The sequence below is a fragment of the Myodes glareolus genome, chromosome 7 (genome assembly GCF_982192425.1).
Source record: "Myodes glareolus chromosome 7, mMyoGla1.1, whole genome shotgun sequence".
Lineage (NCBI taxonomy): Eukaryota > Metazoa > Chordata > Mammalia > Rodentia > Cricetidae > Myodes > Myodes glareolus.
In genome coordinates, this window is record NC_142032.1 from 84,649,656 (window position 1) to 84,661,924 (window position 12,269).

General features: G+C 45.3%; 1 long non-coding RNA gene and 1 pseudogene across 1 annotated transcript; one reads left to right on the top strand and one right to left on the bottom strand.

The window, feature by feature from the left end:
• The first annotated feature begins 1,846 nt into the window (after positions 1-1,846).
• LOC148121490 (Nuclear RNase P) lies at positions 1,847-2,036 on the top strand (annotated as a pseudogene).
• Positions 2,037-9,437: 7,401 nt separating this feature from the next.
• LOC148121491 (uncharacterized) lies at positions 9,438-12,269 on the bottom strand. The gene is made up of 3 exons (XR_015738275.1): positions 11,816-12,269; positions 10,743-10,867; positions 9,438-9,787 (listed from the first exon to the last, which is right to left on the bottom strand). It is a non-coding gene; the product is annotated as an uncharacterized LOC148121491 (long non-coding RNA).

A 12,269-nucleotide genomic window follows, 5' to 3' on the forward strand; every position in this document is an offset into this window, starting at 1 on the left:
ACAACGGTTACACAGCCTGGGCTACATGAGATCTTGTCTTTAATTGGTCAACAGATTAATAAATAAGAATTACAAAATCAAACCAACTAGCAAGACAGACACATCATATAGGTAACTATACCTGTTATCACAGTATATAAAAAGGAAAGAAACCTGTATTCTAGTATCCATTATTTGGACAGATTGGACCTAGATATTCAGAGGCTCAGGTGGTGACTTGGAGTCACTTTTAGATGTGCAGGTGGGATACATCTGACTTTAGTGTCTCCCCCAAGCAAATAATTCAAATAAACAGGCTTACCTGTGGGGTTGGAAAAGATGAAAAGACGTTGTTTGGTGACTCCTCACTCTGCTTGTGTCTTTTGTAGCCTCTCTGTCTGGCCCAGCATCGTCATTTTCTGTCAGTAGTATGATTTCAGGTAATGTCAGTTGTTCTTGATTGATTGGCTATAACCTGCATTGGTGAAGTGACATTGGGAAGTGGGTAGTGGTTTAGGGGCCAAACACCTTGTCTTCATCATCACTAAATCTAGCAAATCTCTGAAATACTTCAAGTTTCCATTTCCTCCTCTGGTTGAGGTGGGTGCATCCTAGGACATGTTGGGAGGGGGTGACTCTCGTAGTACAGAGGGAGGGTTTGGCACATGTTGGGAGCCACCTGGAGGCACAGGTGGTCCTGCAGTTTGGAGGTAGCCATGTGGGGCTGAGCACCCCTGCCTGCACCCTTGCCTGCACATGCTCAGACCAGCAGAATGGCATTAACCAATCAGGACAGCGTTCAAGCCGCTCCACCGTTTAAAAGCAGATGCCTCGGGACCCTACTTCCTCTCTCTAAGCTTTCTCTCGTCCCTGCTCTATCGTCCCTTCCCCCAATTTTCCTCAAGGGAATGCTCCAAATAAAGATGTGACCAGAGAAGGAATTCTCGTTTTTGGTGGGGTTCATTCCTGCTGGACAGGATGGCGCCCCGCAACTGGTGCTCGAAACCCCGGACGCTGAGGGACCCTGACAACTACGCCGGGGGACCCTGAAAGCCCGGAAGAAAAAGCTGAAATCAGACACCAGCACAGAGAGCCTTGAATTTCAGAACTCTGAACACGTGGAGCGGTGAGTGACGTCTGTGAATCCCCCAAAAAGGGGAGGGAAAAGAATTTCAAAGGATAGGCCTAAATAGAAAAGAAAATACAAAAAAAAAAAAAATCAAAGTTAAGGTATCTGAAAGAAGGTACAAAAAGCAACGGGGAAGAAAAATCCCTTAAGTTCAGTGCAGGTGGAGCTGAGAAAAAGCGAGGTTTACGGTTGGGAGATCCGCGGCTTCCTCCGTGCGTACTCGCTGATAGAGACTGGAGGCAACAGTCTCGTAGGGAGGCAAACTTGATCACTGCCTTCCCTGTTCTTAAAGAGCCACAGAGCTTTTGGAGGTGATTTTCGCCTAATTTTGTTAAGAGAGCTCAGTCTCTGGCTCTCACGTACAAAAAACTTTAATTTTTGACTGAGAAAGACAAGCTGCTTGATCGTGCTGAGAGTGCTGGCGGCAGCCGGCCCGCCTTTGAGCGGTAATGCCTGATTAAAAACACGGAAGTGGGCCAGGCACGGTGGTGCACACCTGTAGGCGTGGCCATGCTAACCAGTTGCTGGCGGGGAGTTTGCCGGAGGCCTACGAACAGCCAGGTTGCCATGGCGACGGGCGGGCTAAAGTCCGTGTGACATCAGAGGCTATATGTCCCGGCCTTCTGGCGGGGCTATGGTTTTTGGAGGACTTTTTCAGCACCTGAGCGGACTCGCCTGACTGAGGCGGAAGCTGCGTGGTGAGCAGCGGCGCCATAGAAGGCAGAGAGGAGCTGAATCGGCTCTGCGGAAAAACTGTGTTTCCATAGCAACATGGGCGAGCGGGGAGGTGAGTTCCCAGAGAACGGGGCTCTGCGCGCGGGCGGACCGGGCAGGAGAAGCCCCTCCACGGGTGGGCGGATGCCCCCCCTCGCCGGAGCTTGAAAAAGACTCACAGCCGGTGGTGCGAGTTCATTGCCTGAGGTGAAACGGCGAGCCCGCGCACGGCCCGGGGCGGGGCCATGCGGAGCGCGCCACATTGGGCCTCAGAGGCGGAGCTATGGCAGCCGCCGCCGTCCGCTGCTGCCGCCCTCAGCCAAGGTCGCCAAAAATTCAGTCAGATAAAAACATTTGTCACCAAGAATTCAGTCAGATAAAAACATTTATCCCCCAAACAACATCCCTTCGTCAGCAGGAAGTAGCCAGATCGATGGTCTACGCCCACTCTCCCTCAAAGAACTGGTCCTAATTATCATAATAAAGGCGCGTCAACCTGGTTATCATTACCTGTTGCCCCTGGCAACGGGTGGAATAAACAATGCTCTACCTAGAGGTTTTTCCATCTGAATAGAGGAGCTGGAGAGATGGCTCAGAGGTTAAGAGCACTGACTGCTCTTCCAAAGGTCCTGAGTTCAATTCCCAGTGACAACTGCTTTGGTTTTTAGACAAAGAGGGGGACTACACTACCAGAGACAGCTTCCCCCAGAGAAAGGATTTTTCTTGCATTCTTTACACTTAATTTTTAATTCAAAATTTTGCTGGTACAGGCAAACAAGATTTGCTTTTTGAAGCAGAGACCTGCAGATCTCTAAGTTCAAAACCAGCCTACTTCCAGTACTGATTGTGCTGAATTTTTACACTGAGAGTTTTTAATACTCTTAAATGTTAATTTGGGAGGAGAGTTTTGTTTATGTTTTTCTAGGAATGCTGACATACATCTGGATGCCAGCGAGACCGACCAGAGAGATAAAGAAGATGACCCAGTGGATGCTGAGTGTCCTGCTGTGGAAGATTCGTACGGAGACAGCAGAGATGACCTTCTGGGCGGTGCCAAGAGCAGCTGTTTCACACCATCGACTTGAGCAACACCCTGTGCAACCTCTTATCTCTGACTCTATTTTGCCTTTTCCCTCCTTGGGGATGGGTGGGAGCAGATATCCTTGGCATGCTGCGTCTAGGTGGGGACCAGATTGGAAAATAGTTTTGCCTTATTGCTCTTAAAGACAATAATTAGGGGGAGATGTTGGGAGCCACCTGGAGGCACAGGTGGTCCTGCAGTTTGGAGGTAGCCATGTGGGGCTGAGCACCCCTGCCTGCACCCTTGCCTGCACATGCTCAGACCAGCAGAATGGCATTAACCAATCAGGACAGCGTTCAAGCCGCTCCACCGTTTAAAAGCAGATGCCTCGGGACCCTACTTCCTCTCTCTAAGCTTTCTCTCGTCCCTGCTCTATCGTCCCTTCCCCCAATTTTCCTCAAGGGAATGCTCCAAATAAAGATGTGACCAGAGAAGGAATTCTCGTTTTTGGTGGGGTTCATTCCTGCTGGACAGGATGGCGCCCCGCACGTGAAAGAACATACTAGGTCGATATCAGCCATTATATTCTGACTCCCAAAGCCAGAGCTTTGTAAGCATTTCCTCTGCACATTGCTTTCTACGAAGAAGCCAAAAGCATTAACTTTTTTATTTGCTCCTGGCTCTTTGGACCCTGTATTTGCTACATTTCAAAATTAGTTAGTGGCTCTTCAGGACAGGTCTTTAAGAGCAGAGTTCAGCACACAGAGAAGAATCAGGAGAAAGGAAGTCCAAGCCTTTAGAGGAAGTGCCAGCTTGAGTTATCCTGGTGTCAGAGGTCCTCAAATGATGTTTTGTTGTCTTTAAATTGGATCTATTGTTTTTTTTTTTTTAAAAAAATCTGTTAATCCCTAGGCTCTGGTTTTCTTGAGCTTGTAGACGAGTTTGTATTCACTGTGTACATGTTGAGTGCAGGAGGAAAGGATTACTCTTTACACAGAGATGTACTGGAACAGATGTACTTAGAAGCCATAGTCTTGAAGGTGGAGAGCCCACTAGAAGTTGACTAAGGCTTGGAGATGTTTGACACTTAACAAGGATGTGTTTTAATTTTCTTCTTTTGCTCTTTTCATCTTTAGCAGCCAGAGGAGTCCACATCAACAGGTAACTGTTTCTTTGTTCCTTAGTTGCCCTTCCTTTGTAGTGTTTGAGCCCAGATCCCAGCATGACTGGAGAAGACACATCCCTGTTGAACACACTGTCTATTCCCACCCTCCTTCCCAGCTCACGCTGGCCATTCTGTTGGCTGCTACTGGAAGGAGGACTGGGAATGCCTGGAGCATGTAGAAAATCTGGGTCAAGAAATTCCCTCCACCTATACCCTCTCCTCACCCCCTCCCCCATCTACTCCTCAGAGAGGGTAAGGCACATTCCTTTGGAGAACAGTCAAGGCACTCCCTACTATATCCAGGCTGAGCAAGGTGTGAATCTAAAGAGAATAGGTTCCAAAAAATCCTGTACAATGCCAGCCAGTCAGAAGGAAACAGAATAGAACCAAACTAGTCCTTCTGAATGTGGGTCACAGTTTTATGGCTGGGGCAGACTACAGGGTCACTGGCAGTGGCACCAGGATTTACCCCTACTGCTTATACTGGCTTTTTTCCTCTCTCTCTCTTTCTTTTCTTTCTTTCTTTCTTTCTTTCTTTCTTTCTTTCTTTCTTTCTTTCTTTCTCTCTCTCTCTCTCTCTCTCTCTCTCTCTTTCTTTCTCACTCACTCTCTTCCTTTCTTTTGTTCGTTCTTTCTTTTTTCTTCCTTCCTTCCTTCCTTCCTTCCTTCCTTCCTTTTTCTTTCTTTCTTTTTTTTTTTTTTGATCTTGAGAATTCTATGAAAACAATCCAGTTTCTCTTGCTTGGTTTAAACTATTTCCTTTTGGCCTCTCATTTGGGATGGTTTCCTGCTATTTTTTCTTTCTTTGTTTAATTCAACAAGGTTTATGCATTATGTTTTCTTTTGCTCCATCTCAACAGAAAGTAAAATAAAGGGAAAAATGGCGTGAAATGAAAACAACCATGGCCAAGCATCTCTTAGATAACACAGACACTAGCATAAGGGAGCTAAAGTCATTCGTCTGTTTATTTAATACACATTTCTCTTAGATTTCATTTATCCTTTGACAGTTTCAGCCACTGTGTCCTCAGTATATCCATCCCCAGTGTCTTCCTCCTACTTTCCCTGGGTCCCTCGATCCCACCCACCATGTCCCCTCCGTCCTTTCATGTCCTTTCCTTTTTGCTTTCTTTTTTCTGTAATCCCCTGAGTCCAGTTGATGCTGCCGGTTGGTGTATTGACTGAGCTCGCTGGCTTCGCATTGTGCAGGCAATCATAACTGTAGTGAGTCATGAGGGCAGCGGCTGTATCCTGCCAGAAGACATGACAGCCCCACCCTCCAGCTCTTACATTCTTTCTGCCCCCTCTTCCTCAGTGTCCCCTGAGCCTTGAGGGCTTGGTATAGACGTTCAGTTTAAAGCTTAGCACTTAATAATCACTTATTCTCAGCACCTTGACCAGTTAAGAGTCTCTGTGCTGACTGCTTGTTTAATACATATTCCTTGAACACTCGCTATGAACCAGGCAGAGTTCTCTAGGCACTGAGGATGTGGTTACCGAACAAAGGAGCATCCATTCCCGTGTCTCAGAAGGAGAGCTGCAATCACTTATGCAGTTAATTATAGTATAATATAAACAAATTGGAATAAAGATCGATTGTAGAATGATAATATACTTTACAATTGTAAAGACATTTTTCTTCCAGTGTTCCGACAACTCAGATTGTGTTACAATCACAGTTTGATATAAATGAGAAGTCAGTCTAATCAGTTTAAGGGTGGAATGGGGAAGGCACCTAGTAGTTTCCTGCTCTGGGAACCACATCCTCTTCATTGCACTGGAGAGGTGGCCTTCCTGACCTATCCCAGGGGAACAACCTGTGCCCCAGACAATGAACATTTCTAACTTCCTGCCTTCACACATCCGTATTTTTATTTCAACCTAAGCAAAAAAAAAAAAAAAACAACAAACAAACAAAAAAAAAACAATCAACAAAGAACACAGAAATGAAAACAAAGGAAAGCAACAGCAAACTCTGTCTTTGATTTAGTTCCACATTCCGGGAGCTGTTTGTATGGGATTTTAATATATCTCTTTTGTCTGCCTTTTAAGTAACAATGATCTCCTAAGTTTCTGAATGCTTTGCCATTTCAGCATCAGTCACAGAGATGGCAACTTCACCCAGTAAGATCTCTGTTTTCTCTAAGTCTGTAGATTGCCTTACCTGGTTAAGGCTTCAATTTGCACACCATACAAAATGGCCTGCCATGACTGGGGTGTGCTCACGTGGCAAGGTGCCTGTCTGACATGTACGAGGTCCTGAATTTGACCCCAGCATAGCGTGGGGCTTGGAATCACATACGTGTCAGCCCAGCACCTGGGAGATGGAGGCAGGAGATCAGAGGATCAGAAACTCCTTGGCTGCCACTGAACTTGAGGACAACCTGAGTCACATGACACGCTGTCCCTTAAATGGTTCTGTGTTAAAAGGGAACCTGTGCCCTGAATTTGTATCAAAGTGACTTAAGAAGTTTCTTCATGTATTGACCGATGGTGGTAAACTGAACTAGCGTGTTTTCCTCAATAGCAGCACAATGTGCATACTTTGTTCCCTTTCTCATGTGCGTGTGAACATGCACGTGTGGGGGTCATATGTGTACCTGTGCATGTGGAGCCCAGAGGTTGGCATCAGGTGTCTTCCTCAATCACTCCCCTCTTTATTTTGTGAGGCAAGGTCTCTCATGACACCAAGTAGGTTGGCCAGAGAGCTCCAGACATCTGCCTGCTTCAGCCTCCCAGCACCAGCTCTTAGGTTTGTGCTGGGATCCAAACCCAGGTCCTCAGGCCTACATGGCAAACACCTTACCAACTGGGCCACCTCCCTAGCCTCTGTTCCCTTTCTTCTCGACACAACATCTGGTGACTGAAATGAAGCTGCCACATTCATATCAGGGTTGATAAATGGGCTCTCCAACCAGTTTTATTCTTTAATAAGCATCATGAGACTTCAGACATCTCTGACAAAACTCTGATCTGTATTTTTATAAAATAATGCAGAGACACATGCTTCGAATATGTCTCACAGGATCAGACACCTATTCAGTGACACAGAAAAGGGAAGGAAGGAATGGCCTGGTTAGATGTGTTGGAGAAAGGTCAAATCCCTCTTTTTAATTCCTTCTACTAATATATTACATTTTCTCAAATGTCATATAGTAACAGAGATTTTGAATTTTTGGTTGAACAAAATTTTGCCAAAATTTCTTTGACTGACATGGGAACCTCTTGAGTAGCCATGCTCTACCATGGGTGCAGTGCAGGAGAAGCCGGGGTTATGCTCTGGCTCCAGCATTAGCCATTGAGTGATGGTCTGCAGGACCCGTTGCTGCTCAGAGTTGCTGCCCCTTCATCTGTAGAACATGGGGATAAAGAACCACCTCAGGGCTATGTCCTGGGGGCCGAGTGACCTATGTCTTTCAGTGATGGGAGCTCCTCACGGCCATGTGTGCTGCTATCTGCCAAATCTGTGGGCTCTCGACTGTAAGCCCCTCCCACCTCCTCCCCTGGACACCTGGAGCTAGTGTTGATGAGCAAACACTTGAATTGGTTGGAGAAACATCGCCCACATTCACGCGCATTGTAAACAGGAAAATGGTACGCCATTCATATTTCCCAAATCACAACACCATCTTCCAGGCATGGTAAAAAATAATTAACCTTGAAAGGAAGTCACACAATGAAACCAGTTCTTCCTTTGACATTGGACCTATGAGGTGTGCCCAAGTGTGCCAGGCCAGGACACATTAGGTATGATGCCTTTGCGGCAGAGCACTTTACAAAAGCTGAAACAAACTTCAGAGGCCATTGAAGTGCTTCCTCCAAGGAAATGAGAATGTTTTGTCCTTACTGGAGTAGATACTGATGTTGGTTATGGATTTGCCTTTCTCCATATACCGCTTCTGCCAAAATCACTGTCCGTGTACTTACAGAATGCCTTATTCTCCACCATGGAATTTCACACAGTATTGCTCCTGACCCAGGAACGTACTTCCCAGCCAGAGAAGTGTGATAGTAGGCCCCCTGTCCTGAAGCAGCTGCCCTGACAGACAGATGGAATGGCCTTTAGAAGACACAACTACAAGGTCAATTAGGTGGAGTAGCCTGAAGGGCTGGGCTAGAGTTCTCCACAGGGGTGTATGCTTTGACTCGGCTCCAGTTTGTGGAGTGTGTTCTCCTCTAGCGGGAATTCAGGGGGGCAGGAATCAAAGGGTAGAAAAAGGAAGGTTCCACTTACTGTCACCCCTAGTGCATTTTCAGTTGTATGAGGGATATTTATATCACATTTCATGTAATTATGACGTGGTTAAATATAGAATGTGGAATGTGTTTGTACTTGTACATGGGGTATTTTTATCAGGTTGGGTGTAATAATGACCTGGCTATTGTTTTCATTTGGAAATTAAGGATGATGTAAGGAGATATAATTGTATGTCAAGTTGAGAAGGGGTTAGACTTGTGGTGACTTTTCTTGGTAGTCAACTTGACTACATCTGGAACTAATTAAAATCCAAGCCGGAGTGAGGGATTTTTTTCTTAAATCATCTGAAGTAGGAAGACCCACTTTTAATCTGGGCCCCACCACCTGGTGGTAGCCTACATAAGGACATGGGGGAAGGAACTTTGCCCTTTGCTCTTCACCCCCACCCCTGCTCCCCGCTCTTTCTGGCAAGTCCATTCCTTCACTGGCCTCAGAGCCTACGTTTTCCAGGATTCTGGTGTACACTGAAGACCCGCTGAGACATCCAGCTTCATGGACTGAACAACTACTGGGTTCTGTCAGTAGACTTCCATAGAAATTCTATTTCTGTGTGTGCCAGTGTGTATGTTTCTGTGTCCGTATGTATTTCTCGTACATTTTCCTTGACTCTTTATTTTTCTTTTTGTTTCTTTTGTCCCACTTGAATTCATTTGTCATTATTTTATTTTTTTTCTTTAGATTCCTGTTGGTTTTCTAATGAAGGAGAGCAAGCAGGAGTATGGACTTCAGTGGGTGGGAAGGTGGGGTGGATCTGGGAGGAGTTGGGTCATTTGGAAGCATATACAGACTAGATTGTATGGAAAAATCTATTTTCAATTTAAAAAATTAAATTTAAGTACAATATGGTTTAAAGAGGATATAAGTAAGAAAAAAGAAAAAGGAATCCCATGTAAGAAAATTCAACTAGAATTTAGACCCGAAAAAGTCACCTCAGAGGAATCATTTTTCTCTTGGGCTTAGGAAGTTTCAGTCTTAAACATAATTTTAAAATATTACTAAAATTTAGGCATTTCACAAAATGATATCCCTTCTTTAATATTGCCTACATGCCCTTTTTAATTTTCAACTCTAATTCTCTGCTTTTATTGCAACATAGTAATATAGGCTCAAGCCTCAAAATGAGTTAAAATGATAGAAAAAAATGACGTTCATAACCATCAGCACCACCATGTGAAGGTATAAGACTATTTTATTATTGTGCGTTTACACAAATAACATAAAACCATAGTAGAGAGTAAATAAGAGTAAAAACATAACAGAAATTAATTTGAAAACTAAAATATTCTACTGACAAAGAAATACTGATTGTGATAATTTTGGGTTCTGCCTCAGCCATGTCAGGGTCCTTTGTTGGTGTCACAATAACAAGGTGGCGGGGTGCCAGAATCCGCACAGATCTTACACTGATCACAGTACAGGAGGTTACGAGACTCATCAGGATTGGGTTTGACCCCCTTTAACTTTTTTGGAGTGAACTTGCTAGTTTCAACACCTCTTTCGACATCTCGACGATTTGCGAATCTTAGAAAAGACACACACAAAATGAGCTTAGAATTGTCCTTTCCAGTGAATTCTACAGTCATGAGTGCTGTATGGCAAAGTCCGGGGCTGAAGCCCATCACACATGTGACACCAGCCTTGGGGTGAAGCTCTCTGCTCCGTCCCTATCTTCCCCTCTCCTACAGTTGCTATGCATGTGAACCCAGGTTGCCCATGTTCAAGCAAGGGAGAGTGACTTGCACCCCAGTGGCTGCCTCAGGCCCATGAGACCTGGGAATGCTGAAGAAGGTGCTAGAGTTGGCTGGGCTCAGCTCTTATGTCCACAGTCTAAGTCCCGAGAAAGGGACACCATTACTGCTGACAGCCTGCCTCTCCTAAACTTCAGACATGTCTCGTCTGACTTCCATCCCTGTCAGCTGTCCTCCATTGAGTCTCTATTCTCTTGACCCATTTCACTTTTCACACAGCCATTGACAATGAATCAGGGGAAATGTGAGCTCCCCAGTGAGTGGGCAGAGGTCGCTATAGGAATTCTCTGTGTGAGTAGGAGACAGCTCATGCCCAAGGCATTCTAAGTGGATTCCCCAGTCTACAGTGTCAGAGAGGGAAACGGTGCTAAACCAGGGTCCTGTTAAATACCTGAGGGCACAATCCCTGGTGACAGAAAGCAATGCTGGCACATGCATGCTTTCGCGCGCGGGCAAACACACACACACACACACACACACACACACACACACACACACACACTCACACACACAGTCCAGGCAGAGATCAGTGGACTTGTAAGTTCTCACCTCCAAGCTAGAAAGAAAACCCTTAAGCTTCTGTACCCATCTGCCCACATCCTTTCAAACCTGACAGTGGCCCTTGACTTTCCCTACAAGAAACCATTGTAGTAAGAAATGACCCTGCTCCTGCAGAAGGACCAGTGTCCCATTGCAGAAGTGCTTTCCCTCCCACTCATGTGACTTACTTGACTTTTTTGATTGTTTTCAGGGCAATACAACATGTAAAAATTGTGAGTATAAATGCAAAAGCCAGCATACTGCACACAATGATGACACAAATGTTCGTATTCATGTGTAACATCTTTCACACCTGGAAGAGAAGATCGGGCAGAGGAGGTGGCTTCACTCCCAAATTCAGCAGCCACTTGGCCACAAGTCCCATCCCCCAGTGAAGAAAGGACCCAAACATGGATCTTCATGTGTGTAAGTAGAAGGGACTCTGTCCAGGGAGGTCCACGCTGACCTCAGGTGGGTAAGAGAGTTGATTTATGGTTGAAAAGGGATTTGAGCCAGGAGGTAGTGGTGCAGGACTTTAATCCCAGCATTCTGGCGGAAGAAGCAGGCGATCTCTGAGTTTAAGGTCAGCCTGGTCTATAGAGCTAGTTTCCAGGACAGGCCTCAAAGCTACACAGAGATACGCTGTCTTGAAAAACAAAAACAAAAAAAATCAAACAAAAAAACCAGAAACAACAACAAAAGAGACTTGCTTGGAAAATCCAGATCCCAGGAGCTGAGGGTCACAGTAGAAAGTAATCACTTCTCAGAGGCAGTGAAGGACCCTGAGCGAATGAAAAGCCTGCACTGGAGCTTCCCACACCTTTCCAACTGTGCTTCCTGAATCAGAACTTCCTCCACCAAGTACACTGGGCAGACCTGTTTCATGGACTGAGGGAAGGACACTCCAAAATGTTGCTGCCCTAAACTGCTGAGAAAAAAAAAATATTTGAAAGCAGTGTTTTAAGGGGTGGGAGACCCCCACAAACCAACCAAGTAGGTTATTCTATCTCAGGGTTTAAAAGATTCTGAAGGTGTTCCTCCCAGCTCTTGCTGAGCCTGAAACAGGCTTGCTCAGACCATGAACCAGGTTTCTCAGGAGTTTTTTGTGCCTCATTCTGTCTTCTAGCAGTCTATGTGTCTCCCTGCTAAACATTTAACCCTCCCACCAAGTCCCCTTTTCCTGGACTTAGTCTAATATCTGAAACTGGGGAGCAGCAAGCCCAGAGACACAGAAAACAATATGACCACAAAACATACTTACCAAAGTTAAGATGTCTAGCACTGAATTAACGACAATTATTTAAAGCACGTGCACGCACGTGCGTGCACACACCTCAAAATAGAAGGAAAAGATTTCTGATATTGGCTGCTTCAGAAACCTGTAGTTTCTCAAACCTCTGATTTGAGAAAAGGATCTAAACAACTCTCTTAGAGCAGTTCAGAGACTGACCAACGTATTCCACCGAGGGAGTAATAAGGTCTGCCAGGGCTGCTAGAAATTACCACCAGCTCCAAGCCAACCTCTGTGACATCAGCTTAGAGCACCCTTCATCACAATGCTGAATTCTGTCCCACCTCTAGGCATGTTTTTGTTTCAAGAAATAGAGACTATTTTATATCATTTAAAGTCTAACAGTTGAGAGTTTGCCAATCAGAACCTGGACAACTGTTTCAATTATTTAAACAGAATCATGGATTGATGTTTTAAACACCCT